The 18,863-nt window shown below is 39.4% G+C and overlaps 1 pseudogene; it reads left to right on the forward strand.

Moving 5' to 3' along the window:
• LOC137220964 (uncharacterized) overlaps positions 1–18,296 on the forward strand; it is a 56,242-nt pseudogene extending 37,946 nt beyond the window's left edge.
• The last annotated feature ends 567 nt before the right edge of the window (positions 18,297–18,863 follow it).

Below are 18,863 nucleotides of genomic sequence, written 5' to 3' on the forward strand. Positions count from 1 at the left end.
AAGGCTATGGTGATTTGTTGCAGCTGCCACAGGAAACTAATACTAATGGCACACAAGGAGTAGGAACAGGAAATCCAAAAAAGGAGGAGTGATGAGGATCCAAAGAAGAACAGAACATGATGACCTGAGAATGACAGCTGAACAAAAAATAGGTAAATGCACCAGTTTGTACTGGAACAGAAGGATTCAAGAGGCAGATACCTATTGCCATCATACTATCTTTTTAACCTGAAGGAGGATGCTTGGGTGAGCTTGGCTTCATTTCTTAATTCTATTTGACTTGTCTTAACCATATTCTAATAAAATGCCTTCTCTCCTCTCCATGCCCAGGTGTTGGGTCAGCTGGGGATAGCCATTTCATCTCTCGAAATTACTCTTTTTATTTACTGTTGAGCAGTCAAGGTAAGCAATGGTGGATTTAGAAGCAGAAATTCAAAACATCCTACTCCCTCTGATAATATCCCTATTAAAAGTTTAGTACCTGGGCCACAGAATAGCCCTGCCAGGTGCTCTATGCTTCCTAAGATCCAAACAGGACTTGAGCCAGTTTACAGCCTCAGACCCCTTCAGTGAAGCAGGGGCTGGTTCCCTTTGAGGAAGGATCCTGGTATACTTCCAAAAATGTATACTGTTAATCTTTCTCCCAACTTTTCCTAAAGGGACCTATGGCCTTTTACCAGAGTGACTGTGCACTGGGGAAAAGCAAATAATAAGACCTTTTGGGAACTACTAGACACTGTCTCTGAACTACACTAATTCCCGGAGACCCAAAACATCACTGTGGTCCACTTGTCAGAGTAGGGGCTTATGAAGGGCAGGTGATCAATGGAGTTTTAGCTTAAGTCCATCTCACAGTGGACTCAGTGGGTCCCCAAACCCATCCTCTGGTTATTTGCCCAGTTCTGGAATGCATAATCAGAATAAACATACCTAGCAACTGGAAAAATTCCTACATCCTGTAGAGTGAGAGCTATCCTGGTGGGAAAGGCCAAGTGCAAGCTACTAGAACTGCCTCTACCTGGAAAGAAAGTAAACTAAAAGCAATACCATGCTCCTGAAGGGGTGTAAAGATTAGCGCCACCATCAGAAAGTTGAAAGATCCAGGGGTGGTGATTCTCACCACATCTCCATTTCACTCACCTTTGTGCCCTGTGCAGATGAGAGCTGGATCTTGGAGAATGACAGTAGACAACTGCAAGCCTAACAAGATGGTAACTCCAGTTTCAGTCATTGTACCAGGAGTGGTTTCATCGCTTGGGGAAATTAGCACATCCCTTGGTGCCTCTTAGGCAGCTAATAAAACGGCAAATGCTTTTTTCTCAATTTCTGCTAATAAAGACCACCAGGAGCAGTTTGCTTTCAGCTGGAAAGGCCAGCGATTTACCTTCACTGCCCTACCTCAGGGGTATATCAACTTTTCAGCCCTATGTCATAACTTTGTTCAAAGAGATCTTGATTGTCTTTCCTTTCCACGAGTCTCACACTGATCATTACATTGATGACATTATGCTGATTGGACCTAGTGAGCAAGAAGTAGCAACTACTCTAGACTTATTGGTAAGAAATTTGCATGTCAGAGGGTGAGAAATAAATGTGATAAAAATTCAAGGTCCTTCTAGCTCAGTGAAATTTCTAGGGGCCAATGGTATAGTGCATGTTGAGATAACCCTTCTAAGGTGAAGGGTAAGTTGTTTCATCTGACCCTTCTTATAACAAGAGAGAGATACAATGCCTAGTACGTCTCTGGATTTTGGAGGCAATACGTTCCTCATCTGGGTGTGCTACTCTGGCCCACTTACTAAGTGACTCATAAGTTGCTAGTTTTGAACAGGGTCCAGAACAACAGAAGGCTCTACAACAGACCCATATTGCTATGCAAGCTGCTCTGCCACTTGGACCATATGATCCAGCAAATCCAATGGTGACTGAAGTGTCACTGGCAGATAAGGATATTGGTTGGAGCCTGTGGCAGGCCTCTAACAGGTGAATCTCATAACAGATCCTTAGGATTTTGGAGCAAAGCCCTGCCATCCTCTGGGATAACCACTCTCCTTTTAAGAAACAGCTCTTGGCCTGCTACTAGGGTTCAGTTGAGCCTGAACACTTAACCATGGGCCAAGAAGTTACCATGGACCTGAGCTGTCTGTCTATCACGTACTAGGTATTATCTGACTCGCCAAGCCATGAAGTTGGGCGTGCACAGCAGCACTCCATCATCAAATGGAAGTGGCACATATGAGGTCAAGCCCAAGCAGGCCCTGGAGGCACAAGTAAATTACATGAAGTGGCCCAAATGCCATGGTCCCTACTCCTGCTGCACTACCTTGTGTCACCAGGCTGCACATACTTCCTCACTGGGAGTTCGCTACAATCAACTGACAGAGAAAAAGAAAATTGGGACCTGGTTTACAGATTACTCTCTCCAATATACAGGCACCACTGAAAAATGGACAGCCGCAGCACTACATCCTTTCTCTAGGACATCCCTGAGGGACAGTGGTGAAGGGAAATCCTCCCAGCAGGCAGTGTTCCTGGTCATTCATTTGGCTTGGAAGGAGAAATGGCAAGATGTGTGCTTATATACCAGTTCATGAGCTGTGGCCAATGATTTGGCTGGATAGTCAGGCACTTGGATGGAACCTGACTGGAAAACTGATGACAAGGAAATCTGAGAAAGAGGTCTGAAGATAAACCACTATGAATGGGCAAAAAGAACCTAAACATATTTGTGTCCCATGTTAATACTCACCAAAAGGTGACCTTAGCAGAAGAGTATTTTAATAGTCAAAGTGGATAGGATGGTCTGTTCTGTAGATATCAATTAGTCTCTTTAGCCACCACTATCATCACCAGTGGGCTCATGGATGTGCTGTCCATGGTGGCAGAAATAGACGTTATGCATGGACTCAGCAACGTGGGTTTATGCTTTCCAAAGGAGGCCTGACCACAGCTACTACTGAGTACTCAATCAGCCAGCAGCAGAAATCAACACTAAGTCCCTGGTATGGCGCCATTCCCTGGTGTTATCAGCAAGCTACCTGGTGGCAGATTAATTACATTAAGCCACTTCCATTATGGAAGAGACAGCTTTTTGTTCTTACTAAAACAGACACTCTGGATGTGGACTTAACTTCCCTGCATGTAATGTTTTTGCCAAAACTACCATCCATGGACTTAAAGAATGCCTTATCCACTGCCATGGTATTCCACACAGCAATTCTTCTAAGAACTCACTTCATAGCAAATGAAATGCAGCAATGGGCCTAGCCTCATGGAATTCACTAGACTTACCATTTTCCCCACCATCCTTCATCAGCTGGTTTGACAGAATAGAGGAATGACCTTTATTTTTAATTGAATGAAAGATTCTTTATATTCTATAGTGCTTTACAATTTTCAATAGTTTCACACACATGATCTCATATAATCCCGTAACAACCCTTTTTTTCCCCAACCTCTATATTTCCCCCTCTCTACTACCCTCTCCCCACAGGTAACAACTAGCTTGTTCCCTATATCTGTGAGTCACTACTTTGTTCTATTTTTTAGATTCCACATATAAGTGATACCATACAGTATTTGTCCTTCTCTGTCTGATTAGTTTCACTAAGCATAATGCCCTCCAAGTCCATCCATGTTGCTGTAAACGGCAAAATTTCATTCTTTTTTAAGGCTGAGTAGTATCCCATTGTTATGTATATATGTATATACATACCACATCTTCCTTACCCATTCATCTGTTGATGGACACTTAGGTTGCTTCCATGTCTTGGCAATTGTAAATAATGCTGTTTTGAACATTGGTGTGCATGTGTCTTTTCGAATTAGTGTTTTTGGTGTTTCTGGATATATGCCCAGGAATGGAACTGCTGGGTCATATGGTAGTTCGATTTTTAGTTTTTTGAGAAACCTCCATACTGTTTTCCACAGTGGCTGCACCAATTTACGTTCCCACCATCAGTATTCCCTTTTCTCCTCATCCTCAACAACTTTTGTTATTTGTATTCTCTTTGATGATAGCCATTCTGACAGATGTGAGGTGATATCTCATTGTGGTTTTGACTTGCATTTCCCTGATGTTTAGCGATGTTGAGCATCTTTTCATGTGCCTGTTGGCCATGTGCAGTTCATCTTTGGAAAAATGTCTATTCAGTTCTTCTGCCCATTTTTTAATCAGGTTGTTTATTATTTTGATGTTGAGTTACATGAGCTGTTTATATATGTTGGGTATTAACCCCTTATCAGTCATACCACTTGCAAATATCTTCTCTCATTCATTAGGTTGCCTTTTCATTTTGTCAATGGTTTCCTTTGCTGTACAAAAGCTTTCAAGTTTAATTAGGTCCCATTTATTTACTTTTGCTTTTATTTTCTTTGCTTTAGGAAGCAGATCCAAAACAACATTGCTGCAATTTATGTCCAAGTGTGTTCTGCCTATGTTTTCCTCTAGGAGTTTTATAGTATGCAGTCTTACATTTAGGTCTTTAATCCATTTTGAGTTTATTTTTGTATATGGTGCTAGAGAATGTTGTAATTTCATTTTTTTTACATGTAGCTGTCCAGTTTTCCTAGCACTACTTATTGAAGAAACTGTCTTTCCTCCATTGTATATTTTTACCTCCTTTGTCATAGATTAATTGACCAGACATGTGTGGATTCATTTCTGGGCTCTCTATTCCATTCCACTGACCTATGTGTCTGTTTTTGTACCAGTAATATACTGTTTTAATTACTGTAGTTTTGTAGTATAGTCTGAAGTCATGGAGACTCCAGCTCTGTTCTTTCTCAAGATTGTTTTGGCTATTCAGGGTCTTTTGTCAAGCAAATTTTAAAATTATTTGTACTGTGAAAAATGCCATTGGTATTTTGATAAGGATTACATTGAATCTGTAGATTGCCTTGGGTGGTATGATAATTTTAACAATATTAATTCTTCCAATGCAAACACACCATATATTTTTCCATCTGTTTGTGTCAATTTCTTTCATCAGTGTCTTATAGTTTTCCAAGTGTAGGTCGTTTACCACCTTAGGTAGGTTTATTCTTAGGAATTTTATTCTTTTTTATGTGATGATAAATGGGACTGTTTCCTTAATTTTTCTTTCTGATAGTTCATTGTTAGTGTATAGAAATGCAACAGATTTCTGTATATTAATTTTGTATCCTACAACTTTACCAAATTCATTGATGAGCTCTAGTAGTTTTCTGTTGGTGTCTTTAGGATTTTCTGTGTATAGTATCATGTCATCTGCAAACAGCAACAATTTTACTTCTTCCTTTCCAATTTGGATTCCTTTTATTTCTTTTTCTTCTCTGATTGCTATGCAGTACTGCAACAGCCTTTTGAAGACTTAGTCACAGTGACAGCTAGGTGAGAGTTCCTTTCAGAGCTGTGGCAAGGTCCTCCAGGAAATCATATATGTTCTGCATCAGCATCCAATATATGGCTCTGTTTCTCCCACAGCAAGAATTCATGGGTCCAGGAATCAAGGGGTGGAAATGGGAGGGGTATCACTCACTAATACCTCTAGTGACCCAATGACAAAGTTTTTGCTACCTGTCCCCCACAACTTTATGTTCTGCTGGCCTAGAGATCTTAGTTCCAAAGGAAGAATGCTCCCACCAGGAAAACACAATGATTCCATTAAACTGGAAGTTAAGACTCCCAAGCAGCCACTTTGGATTCCTCATTCCTAAATCAACAGGCAAAGAGGAGAATTACTGTGCTGGCTGAAATGGTTAATCCTGATTACCAAGGAAAACTTGGATTGATACTGTACAGTGCAGATAAGGAAGAGTATGTCTGGAATACAGGAGATACTGTGATTAAAGTCAATGGAAAAATACAACATCCTAATCCAGACAGATCCTTTAGGAATGAAGGTTGAGGTCATCCCACCATGTTAAGATCCATGACCAACTGAGGTGTTTACTGAGGGGAATGGGAATATGGATTGGGTAGTGAAAGAAGGTAGTTCTAAATACCAGCTACTTCCTTATTTTGTTATAAATATGTTTGTATCTGTGTGTATATGTCTCAAATATCTTTGTTTTCCTCTATCTTTTATTCCTTTATCATGTAACAAAATATATTGACTTTATATCATGTCATTTAGTATTGTAAACTTTACATCATAGTATTTAAGTTACAGGGTGTGAAGGGAAAGGGTAAATATCACACAGGAATTTTGTATCCTCTTATGGGGAAAGTGTTAGTGCATTTTCAGTTGTATACAAAATGGTTGTATCATGTTAGGTGTAATTATAAACTTGTTATTGTCTTTATTTGGAGATTAAGTATAGTTTAAGGAGATGTGTATGGATGCCAAGTTGACAAGGGGTAGATGTGTGATGCATAGTTTTATGTGTCAACGTCATTGGGCCACAGTGCCCAGATATTTAATCAAACATTATTCTGAATGTTTCCATGAGAATATTTTTGGATGAGTAACTTTTAAATCAGAACTTTAAAGAGACTTTGAATGAAGGAGAATACCCTCAATAACGTGGTTAAGCCTCATTTAATCTGTTGAAAGCCTAAATAAAACAAAAGACTGACCTCTGCTGAGCAAGAAGGAATTCTGCTAGCAGACTCACTTTGGATTTAAACAGCAACTCTTCCTTGGGTTTCCATCCTGACAGCATTCAGACTTGAACTGCAACACAGGTTATTCTTTCGGTCTCTGGCCTGCTGGTCTATGCTACAGATTTTGGACTTGTCGGCCTCCATAATCACATAAGCCAATTCTTCTATCTATATTTACACATATACATTCTATTAATTCTGCTTCTCTGGAACTAATACAAATACTTAACAAAAAGTCAGAATAACAGTTACCTGATGGTTGGTAGATGATTGGCGAGGGACACACATGAATCTAAGGTATTAGTAATATTCTGTTACCTAAGTAGAGAGTACATGCATTTTATATTATTGCTATATATGGTTGACACACTATGCTCTGTGAATAATGTGTATCACACACACACAAAAGTTTAACTTAGGACAGGTAAAATAGCAGACTTTCAGCTGAAGATAGAAATAGCAAACTAGAAGATTCGTGTAAGAAAATCATCAAAAATACAGCAGCAGAAGATAACAAGATGTAAAACATGAGAGATTAAGAAACAGGAACAAGGGCTTCCCTGGGGGCGCCGTGGTTGAAAGTTCGCCTGGGACTCAGGGGACACGGGTTCGTGACCCAGTCCGGGAAGATCCCACATGCCGCGGAGCGGCTGGGCCCGTGAGCCACGGCCACTGAGCCTGCACGTCCGGAGCCTGTGCTCCGCAACGGGAGAGGCCACAACAGTGAGAGGCCCGTGTACCGCAAAAAAAATAAAAATAAAAAAGAAACAGGAACAAGAGAAAGAGAAACTCAAGTTCAAGTTTCATAAGGAAGCATATAGATAATGGTGAAGGAAAAATATTCAAAGAGATCATGGCTGATAAATTTTCATATAAAAGAAACAGGATTAATAAAATAAGTATAAATAAATATGTGTAAAATATCAAATACTAAAAGAAACTGTAGTAAAGGAAATCTTAAAGGAAACAAAAAGAAAAGAGAAACAACATTTAGATGTACAAGAGATTTCACATCAACAAGAGGTCAAAGAGATAACAACTAAAGTGTGCTAAGAGAAAAATAACTGCCAATCTCAAACTCTATTCCCAGCTAAACAATCAGTCAAAAGTTGAAAAACAGAAACATCTGATACAAGGGGGAAAAACTAGCTTACTCTTTCAGACTCTGGCTAAAAGAATTAGTGGAAGAACACTTCTGCAAAAAAGGAAATAGAACCTCTATTAAAGAAATAATCTACAAGAAGCAACAGTGAGGAAATAAAATTAGAATTTGAAAAACAAAATAAGTAGGTCTTAATTAAAACTGATGGTAAAAATTATTAATTTGTAAGAAGAGGGTTTAAAAAAACAAGTTGGAAATAAAGTACTAGATAAGTATGACATAAGACTATAGGAGAGTAGATGGGGTTTATCATTCTAACATCTTTGTATTATTTTGGAAAAGGGTAAAGATACTAATTAACTTTGGTTAACTATATATACTAAAAATTTAAGAGAATCATGAAGTAGTAGACTGTGCAAGTTCCCAAAATGTGAAGGATAAAACAGAAACAAAAAAGTAAAAAGGGATAAAGCAACAAAAAAAAAGATGATCATAATGGGAAAAAATGATGGTAGGAATATATCCAAGTATATCAGTAACACAGTACATAGTAAATGCAGACAGTCTTAACTGAGAAACCACAAACCTACTGGTATATTTTAGCATTAGCAGCACTAACTCTTAGAAACTGAATAGATCAAACACTCAAAAAGTTAACATTGCATGAGATTGAACACGACAATTTAGAACTTTGATAGAATGGACATATATGGTTCATTCTATGAGTGCATAGAATATCTGCAACCAACAATTAGAGATTAAGCATCTTTTTCAAGCACACAAAGAACACAAAAAACTTGTTCATCTACACAGATAATTTCTGAAAAGTAGAGGAGACACTGTCTCTTGTCTGCCCAATACAATGACTAGTCCACTTCCCTATTAACAGAACCTGCTTTTGCGTTCAGGTAGTAAAAAGGATTCCCTTGATCTGCAGTAAGGGTTGCTTCGCTACAGCTCCATGAAGTGAAAATGATCAACTCAAACCAGTTATTTTATAAGTGCACATTGTTGGTATATAGTCATGGAAATGATTTTCTCGTATCAATCCAGCAATTATATTTTTAAAGATACTCTTGAGTTTTTTATCTGGACAATCATATGTTATGCAAATTAGTTTTGTTTCTTTTCAGTCCTTATGCATCTTATTTCTTTTCCTTCCTTGGGCACAAGCTAAAACCTATGGTACATAGATGAAATCATATATTATTGTCAAACACTGTTACCTTATTCCTAATTTTCAGGGGAATGCTTCTGATGTGTCACCAGGGATAATAATGTTTGTAGTAGATTTTTAATAGGTTCCCTTTAATGGATAAGTCTTATCCCTTTCATGGATAAGACTTCTCCTTTTAGTCTGCCATGAGTTTTCTTTTCTCAGAAATGGTTATTGAAGGATAACACTTTTTTCTCCTGCATGTACTGAAATGATCATAAGCTTCTTTTTCCCTTTGATCTACTATTGTGTTAATTATATTAAATCATTTTAGTACTTGCGGATAAATCTAACTTGGTCAAGATGCATTTGTTTAAGTATATATTTATTATTTTATATTTATATATAATATATGTATCTGTTAACATATATATACATGTACACAATATATAACATACACATTCCTATATTTGATTTACTAATATTTTGTTCAGGATTTTTAAATCTATGTTCATGAATGAGACTGATCTATAAATTTTCCTCTCTCATACTTTGTCTGTTTTTTTGTATCTAAGGCTTAGTATATTATATTATTTATAAAAATCAGATGTTCCAAATCTTCAAATGTTCTCTAAATTTTGTTACATGGTGTTATCAGATCTGTGAGACATTTCTGAAAATCTTGTCTTTTTTTCCTTGCAATTTTGTTGATTTTTGTTTTATATATTTTAATTCTATGTTATTGGATGCCTATAAGTTTAGAATTGTTTTATTTTTCTGTTGAAATATATATTTCATCATTATGAAGTAACCACTTTAATCCCTAACAATACTTTTGCCTTAGAGTTATTTTGTCTGAAAATATTATAGATTTATAACTGACTCTTGTTTTATTTAATACTTGCCTGACACACACATATATATATATTTTGCATTCTTTAATTCTCAATATTTCTTTGTCCTTGTGTCATAGGTATGTTTCTTTTTTTTTTTTTTTTTTTTTTTTTTTTTGTGGTACGCGGGCCTCTCACTGTTGTGGCCTCTCCTGTTGCAGAGCACAGGCTCCGGACGCGCAGGCTCAGCAGCCATGGCTCACGGGCCTAGCCGCTCCGCGGCATGTGGGATCTTCCTGGACGAGAGCTTGAACCCATGTCCCCTGCATTGGCAGGCAGATTCTTAACCACTGAGCCATCAGGGAAGTCCCAGCCATGCATTTTAATGAATGATTGTTGTATTATATGAAGTATTTCTGGGTGTTTCAAGTGAAGATGATCGTATGACTTTGATTCATTTTCAACTGATAGATTACTCTGTCATACTGAATGTCCTTTTTTCTGTTTAGGTTCTACTAAATGCTAAAAATATTTACCCACTCTCTTTTAGGGTCTAGAGTTGAGTACGTATGTGGGGAGTCAGGAAACAGGCTGTTCCTAAAGCTGTGCCAAATTATGTGAATTTCACCTAGTCGCTTAAAGCTTGTTTACCTGTACTTCCTTCCCACGGTTCTGGAAGTTATTGCTTTAAAAAATAAAGCATATAAATAGCACTAGACTAAAACACAGGGACCTAGTCTGCCTGTGAATAGGAAGTGAGGACCTTAAAAGAAAGAATAGGAAGAAAACAGGTGTCCCTTGTCTTCCTACTGCTGTTGGTGACCCCTTCTTTCAATTCTTCTTACCGAATTTTAGATAAAAGTGAAAGGAAGAGAAAAAACAGTATTTTAGCTCTATCACTGACCTTGAGTACAGGAAAAATAATCAGAAGTTTAACGGTGCAAGGAGCAATTTCAGCAATTCTGTGGACAGTGCCCCATATCACTGATTCTGCAGGCTCTGCTAGAATCAATTTGAAAACTGGCTCACTGCAACAGAATCAGGAAGGTTGAGATAGAAGAAGAATGGGCAAGGAGCAATCCTTTCACTTTTTCTCAGCAGATCTTTGCCACATTGGTTTCAGAACCATCCCATTTTAAGTGAGGTCTCTAACATCTGTTCACTCCCCCCCCAACCCCTGCTCTCCAGTAGCTCCTCTCCACATTTAAACAGTGATGAGGTCTCAGCTGGAGTCTAGTTTCAGCCTGATCCCACAACAAGTGCAGAAGGCTAAGTGGTTCACAGAGTTATTCCACCTTTGGGCAAGGAAACTGGCTTAAAGAATCCCTGTGTCGGGCTTCCCTGGTGGCGCAGTGGTTGAGAGTCCGCCTGCCGATGCAGGGGACACGGGTTCGTGCCCCGGTCCGGGAGGATCCCACATGCCGCGGAGCGGCTGGGCCCGTGAGCCATGGCCGCTGAGCCTGCGCGTCCGGAGTCTGTGCTCCGCAACGGGAGAGGCCACGACAGTGAGAGGCCCGCGTACCACAAAAAAAAAAAAAAAAAAAAAAAAGAATCCCTGTGTCAGTCCATCATTGGCTAAGGACTGCTCCTTAGTACTGGGCCTATAACCTCCCACGACATGGCTCCTATTTGACTGAGGGCATTTCTCCAGAAAACCAGGTAACAGCAAGCCTTAGCTGAAGCACTTAAAGTACCCAGGGTGGGAGTGGGGAGTGCGTCAGCTGGCAATGGGGTCTAGATGGGGCACCTACAGAATTCACTACAGTTTCAAAGACTTCATATTCCTATAGCATAATCTGCTTGAAGCGATTGTGGCCCTGTGAGTAGTGTATTAAAAGGAACAATTAGGCTTTCCCACTCTCCTATGCGTCAGCTGGCAATGGGGTCTAGATGGGGCACCTATAGAATTCACTACAGTTTCCAAGACTTCATATTCCTATAGCATAGTCTGCTTGAAGGGTGATTGTGGCCCTGTGAGTAGTGTATTAAAAGGAACAATTAGGCTTTCCCACTCTCCTAAGACTTTTTTTTGTAAGTCCTGGGTAGAGTTTGCCATTCACTTCTCAGTAGTCAATACCTCTTTATAGTTTGGAAATATTATATTTGGTCTGGAAAGAGTGAATAAAGAAGAAGGATGTCCTAAAAACATTTTTTTCAGAACTACAATTCCACCATGGTATTTTGCTGCCTTATTTCAGGGACCACATTTTGAAACTCATTAAAAAAACAGAGCTAATTTCAGACTTCCTACATCTTGCAAAGGGCAGAACATTTCTTTATAAGGAAAATATATTTGCGTCAGGGTGCACATGTACCAGTCAATTTAATTAAGCACAGAAAGTTCTTTGTCATCTGGGCCTAACCATATTGAACTGCCATAGAAATTCAATATACAACAAGGTAATGTTTGGCACAAATACTAGAGCCATAACATATGTCTCACAGTGCTGCAGCCTAGATGTAAGATAAATTTTAGATATGATCTTAGAAAAATTACAATAAACATACATGTATCAAAGTGACAGGACCTCAGGTCCTTATAGAAAACAATAATAATTCTTTTTATCAGTATAGATGGGAAATTTAGATTTAAAACGCTTTTTAAAGCAATTGGGGAAAAAATGCCTTTTTGCTTTTGCTTGCAGATGCCTCAATTTTCTATAGTAGAGTATTCAAGAAACTGGTAACATTGGTTACCTGTGGGAGGGAAATTTTCTGGCTGAAAAAGGTGAGTGATACAAAGGCTTTCAGCCACTTTATATAAAAAAATGAGCACCTGAAAATTTTGGTTCTTGGTATTGGAAACCAATCCCCTGTGCACATCAAGGAATGCCTGTATGTTTAAAATGATTTTATGTCAATACAGGTAGAGGTGGGGATAAACTTTCATTGAGGAATAAGTATAATGATGTTATAATTCATCAATTGCCTATTACATGCTAGCTATTTTGCTAAGGTATTTATGTATGTTCTTATTATTTTTTTACCACAAAATTTGGGGTAGGTGACGTTACTTTCCCCATTGTACAAATGAGGGGAGTAAGAGTTATGATGAATAAGTAGCTTCTCTGAGATCTCATAGCTAGTAAGTTAGCAGTGTAACTATAGGGCTTTCTGGTTAAAAACAAGTTAGTAGACATTTCCCAATCAGAGTTCTTTTTTTTTTTTTTAATTCTTTGATAGACTCTAGTTAATAGTTTTGTAATCATTCATTCCCCTTCAAGTTAGCATTAGGAAAATTAGTGTCCGTGACTGTGGTCCTGCTGGGATTTCTCTAAATCAGACCTGGAAGATGTAGGCCTCCAAAAGGTACTTCCCAAGTTAACCTTCCAAGCCAGAGGATGGCTTAACCTTGAGAAGATCACTTTCTCTCCAGTCTCATGTTTTACCTAAAGTTAGTTATGGACCTCACAGCCACCTAACGAATGGGCATTTAACTTTCTAATAGGGCGCTGGGGCTGGTGAGACAAAGGGTGCAAAACAATCATCACCTGATCCATTTCATCTCATTATTGTACATTTTTCAGAAACTTGCCTAATTTGTGACCTTACTTTCATAACTGTATGGATATATTGTCAGCGTTAACCCATGGCAATCAGAAGGGGAAGAAGAGAGTTCCTAGATTGCACTGACCTGTGTCGTTCTTTGTTCTAATTCTGGAATTGGAAATTACTCCAGCAGACCTGCCCACTGCTGGAAACATTCTGGTCTCTTGCCTTGTCCACCCCAGGTGAGGATCTGCTCACCCCTACCTGTGGATTCAGACACAGGCCCTAGCCACAGACCTAATTCTGGAAGAAAATGTGTAGAGTCTGTTTGTGTTGTTTCCTCATGAAATCAGTTAGAAATACTAAAAAGGAAACCTTTGGAATAATCCAGGCAAAATACAAGAGAACCTAATATAAGACAGTGGCCATAAAGATGGAGAAAGATGTGGGTGTTCATGGGGGTGAAATCTATTGGCCCTGAATAGTCATAAAATGTAAAGGCTGAGGGAGAAAAAGAGTCAAAAAAGACTGCCAGATTTCTTAGCTGAATAACTTAGTAGGTGATCGATGACATCCATGGAGACTCTGAGAGAGAAGCTGAAGTTTGGGCAGTCATTTCTTTCATTTAGTTTCATTTATGCTTGTTTGCTTTTGATTTCAGTGAGTTAAATGACTGATTTCATTTCAACTATGACAAGCCCTGAATAACTCCCTTCTTGTTTCCCTTTCTTTGGTTTCTATCCAAGTCTTCGTGATTTTTAAAGGAACACAAAAGGACCCAAAATACCCAGAAGACAGATGCCAGATTCCCACATGAAACCACCAATTGGAGCTGACCCTTCAAACGAGGCATTTGCTCTTCAGGACATCACTGCCTACTCTACCCCAGTTTCAGTGTGTACCTCACCTGCTAGCTTCCCTAGGCAATTTACTGTCAATCTCCTGCCTTAGGCCAAAAGCCTTGACTAGCTTTGATACTCCTTCCCCACTCTAAATGTTGCCCCCCACCCCACCCCAAATTTGTGATAACCGCCCCTCAGGACCAACCAAAGTACAGGGAGAAAAATATTTTCTTCTTATTTACAGATTGGACATTATTCTACCTCTATCCACTGGACTCTGGGTAGCTACCGAAACTGTTTTGCACTATTATGGTAACCCTAATCCCAAACTCTCTCTCCACCATTAGCCACTACTAGGTCTATAGTTAACCCCAAAAGAGACGTGGTTGAGAAAGAAAGATGTAGAATAAGTATTGCCCAGGTGTTAAGTGCCTGGAGTCCTGGACTTGGACCAGTCCTCATTTCGATAAGATCTTTTGTTACCACTCTTTCTACCCTATGCTGATTTCCTAATCTAACCTTCCAGGTTAGATATCTGAATCTATCCACCCATTTAAAACACTTGATTTTAAATTCAGGATGTATTCTTGGTACCTACTATCTCTCAATGCCCTCCTGTCCCACTCAGAACACCAGACATTGATCCTACCATTTGTCTCAGCGAGTCTAAAAAGAAAAATGGGGTGTGGGCTATAGCAGAATTATATAGTTGAGGGAGAAGTCCCAATGAAAATCTGGTATAGTTAGCCATTCTTACAGCTGGAAATATGTCTAATCTCTTGGGTGTGTTGGGACAGAAAAAAGTATTCAGAATCCCTGGCACACATGGTCCCCTGAGGTGACTCTGCCCTCTCTCTTTGACCATTCACATATTAGAGACTAAATCCTTCCCTCATGAATTTTCCATCATGCCACTACTGTCTGGCTCCTATGTCCAACACCCACTTCTTCCTCAACTATAGCCCTGGAAAGCTGGTTAATACCCTGTCTTCTATTCATTCTGACTTTGGATGTGTGAGAACACATAAGTCAGATGAAATCTAAGAAATCTACAGGTAGATCTGAAAAACTAATTTTGCCACGGGCAAGTTTGTTTATTCACTCACTCAACGTGAATTAAACATTCAATAAGTGCCAAGTGATAGGAGTGAAGAAATGAGTAAGATCTGATGACTAACCTGGAAGAATAGGCAAAAATTAATTATGCAATTCAATGTGGTAAGTGCTTTAATAGAGCCATCATCATCGTTTTATGCTATATTAGGAGGCACAGCTGAGGAGCACCTAACTTCTAGAATAGTGTTTCTGAAACTTTATTGTGCTTCCAATGCACCAGGAATCTTGTTAAAATGAAGACTCTGGGTCAGTAAGTCTTGAGTGGGACTTGGAATCTGCACTTCTAACAAGCTCCCAAGGGATGCTGATGACGCTGGTCCATGGACCAGACTCTGAGTAGCAAGGTCCTACAGGACCAGAAAATACTTCAAAACAGAGATGGTGCTTGAACTGACGTTTTAAGGAAACAACAGGACTTACCCAGTAGCACAGGATAAAAGTAGTCCAGGCAAAAAACAGCATATTTTGAAAATTATAAAAGGCTTTTCTAGTGACTTGAAAATTTGCAAGAAGAATATTAGAACTGGACACCATCATTGGTAAAATTAATAGCATTCAAGACCTATGCAGATTGGCTAAAATATTTTAGAGATACTTTCCACCTCTGCCTTAATAGGGTGCAAGAATCCATTGGGGCCTTTACCCTAAGTTCCTTAGGGACAGCAGCAATAGTTTCAGAGGGCACAAAATCTAACCTCTGAATCTTGCTGTATGTGCCTCAAGTATCTCTTTCTCATGAAGTGTGGTTACAGAGCCTCAAAAGACAGTGCCAGATAGTGGTACTGGAGCTTCATCAGACTTTCAGACCCACTTTGTGCCTAATTCTCTAACAAATGTCTAGCAAGTGCCCATGTATGTTGAAAACAGTCATGACTTTCATTACATTTTGGCCTTGCGGTTATGGGGAAGCAGTCAACCAGCCCTCATCACCCCAAAATCTTTTTTTTTTTTTTTTTTTTTTTTTGCGGTACGCGGGCCTCTCACTGTTGTGGCCTCTCCCGTTGCGGAGCACAGGCTCCGGACGCGCAGGCTCAGTGGCCATGGCTCACGGGCCCAGCCGCTCCGCGGCATGTGGGATCTTCCCGGACTGGGGCACGAACCCGTGTCCCCTGCATCGGCAGGCGGACTCTCAACCACTGCGCCACCAGGGAAGCCCCCCAAAATCTTTTTGTTGTTGTTGTTCTCCATCTTTTTTGGGGGGCATACCATGGCTTGAGGGATCTTAGTTCCCTGACCAGAAGTCAAACCCGTGTCCCCTGAAGTGGAAGCGCAGAGTCCTAACCACTGGACTGCCAGGGAATTCCTACGCCAAAATCTTTAATTGCTGCTGTTGTCAACGAACACTTTAAAAATTGTTGGCTTTGTTAAGTTGACAGCATCATATCTGTAAAATGAAGGTAGCAATTCTTTTTTTCTTTTTTTTTTTTTTCTTTGCAGTACGTGGGCCTCTCGCTGTTGTGGCCTCTCCCTTTGCAGAGCACAGGCTCCGGACGCACAGGCTCAGCAGCCATGGCTCACGGGCCCAGCCGCTCTGCGGCACGTGGGATCTTCCCGGACCGGGTCACGAACCCATGTCCCCTGCATCGGCAGGTGGACTCTCAACCACTGCGCCACCAGGGAAGCCCTGAAGGTAGCAATTCTTGCCCTACCAACCTTACAGACCAAACTAAGATAGATGTACTTGAAAAAAATTACAGTGATGTATGTCAATTATTTCTCAATGAAACTAAAAAAAAGGGAGGAAAAAATAAAGTAAAAAAAATTAAAATATGACGAAAATGTTGGCTGTAATTAAAGAGAGCCTATGAGCTTCTTACAGTATCCATCAAGGTAGAAGTTCCCAAACTTACACAATCAGAAGAATAATCTAAGGTTCTTATTTAAAAAACACATATCCCCAGGTCCTACCTTTGGAAATTCCAATTCTATTGTCTGTGGGGAAGCTCACATATGTAATAAGTACCCCAAAGATACTTACAATCATGTCAGTTTAGGATACTCCATACTATGCAATGGAATTTGGGACACGTAAGAGAGAATATGCAAACTCTACCCCCATCACCAATATTATCATACAGAAGAGCACATCTATATCATTACTGTAATTACAAATGACTCATGGTGAGTATTTCCCAGTCATGTAACTCCCTTCCCTTCCTCCTAACAGTCTGTGTAAAACATAAGACTGAGTTGATGCTATGTGCAGTACAATCTACAAAAATGTTTGAGATGCAAACGCTTGAGATGTCTAATACAGTGAAGTATTTTTCCTAATAACCTTACAATCAGCAAATTGCTCCTACTTGAAGAAACTTCCTTAAACTTTATCCTCAAAAGTGAGCAAATTAATGAGTCACTTAAAGACATAATCTGGTGACTATTTCTTTCTGAAGCTGTGCTATATTAGGCTCCTAGAAGGTGTGGGAAGGTGTGTAAATGTTCAAGGGAAGAATATTTACTTAATGACAACTAGGTATTTGGTATTATGCTTTTTATGATTATGTAACGTGTCCATGACTAAAACAACATCTATGTACCTATTTATAACTGCCACATAAAGACTCACAGGTGGAGAGCACAAGTACACATACACACATTGCATTACCTCAGAACATTTCTTACCTGGGAGTCACAACCAGCTGGATGGGTCCTCTTATATCTTCCTCACAGAACCAGACCCATAAGCTCTGTAACCAGGTTAGATTCAGACTGAATTGCTTAGAGAATCCAATCAAATAAAACTGTCAATTCAATTGTAAAATACTGCTTTAGTCAGAAGGAGGTAAACGTCCAGATCTTATTATCCCTAGAGGTGCTGAAAACATCAGGCTGAAAACATCAGTTGATTTAAGATAAATCTTTTGATAGGTTGTGAATGGAGAAATTAAGGACCTTTGGGAACCAGCCTTTACCTTGAAGGCTGACTGAAGGAGGATGACCAGATGCCTGCAGGATGAGCTGGGGTGAATGTTACAGGCAGACTGGGCAGACTGTATATCTGAGCCAATCAGCAGGTGCTAAAGGTTTGTTGCTCTTTGTTCTTATTCTCATTTTTCCAACATGGTTAAAACTCTATAGGTTTAGCCCTATAAGCATCTGCCCAATTACTAATAACCAGAGCAAAAACTACGTGTGTAACACAACACGCTATCCAGAGAGCAAACCGTTCTAGAGAAGCTTCAAAAACATTAATTTCTTTTAGCAAACAAAGACACATCCTTCAAACACATGAATGTAATATTGTCTACTTTGCTCTCAGCCTGATTACAGATTAATTTCATCTCTAACAGATTTGATCTTTTCCCCAAATTATCACTTATAGAATATTTTGAAAATTGAATAAAAAGTAATGGTAACTAATTTATTAATAAAAGAAATATATTTTTAAGTCACTATGGTTGCCGGACACCAGAGAATTAAAAAGATGTCAACAGGTACAGAAGACAAATTCACAAAGCAGTTAAATTTCAGAGTACTTGCATGAAGCAATCAGGCCTGTTTCACTTCACAATGAAAACTGCGTACTGATGATTTTAGATAAAAGGCAGCGAAGACCTAAACCAGGAAGTCAGTCTATTGTCCTGTTTTGAAAGGGCAGGGAGAGATGGACAAATGTTACACATCACAACTGTCCTCCTAAACCAAGAGTCTTCTTGGGAATGTTTGTGAGATGCTCATAATTGCTGACAACTACTCATAACCAGCACACACTAGAAGAGATCCCTGAGAAGCTTTCAAA

The sequence above is a fragment of the Pseudorca crassidens genome, chromosome 3 (genome assembly GCF_039906515.1).
Source record: "Pseudorca crassidens isolate mPseCra1 chromosome 3, mPseCra1.hap1, whole genome shotgun sequence".
In the NCBI taxonomy this organism is placed as follows: Eukaryota; Metazoa; Chordata; class Mammalia; order Artiodactyla; family Delphinidae; genus Pseudorca; species Pseudorca crassidens.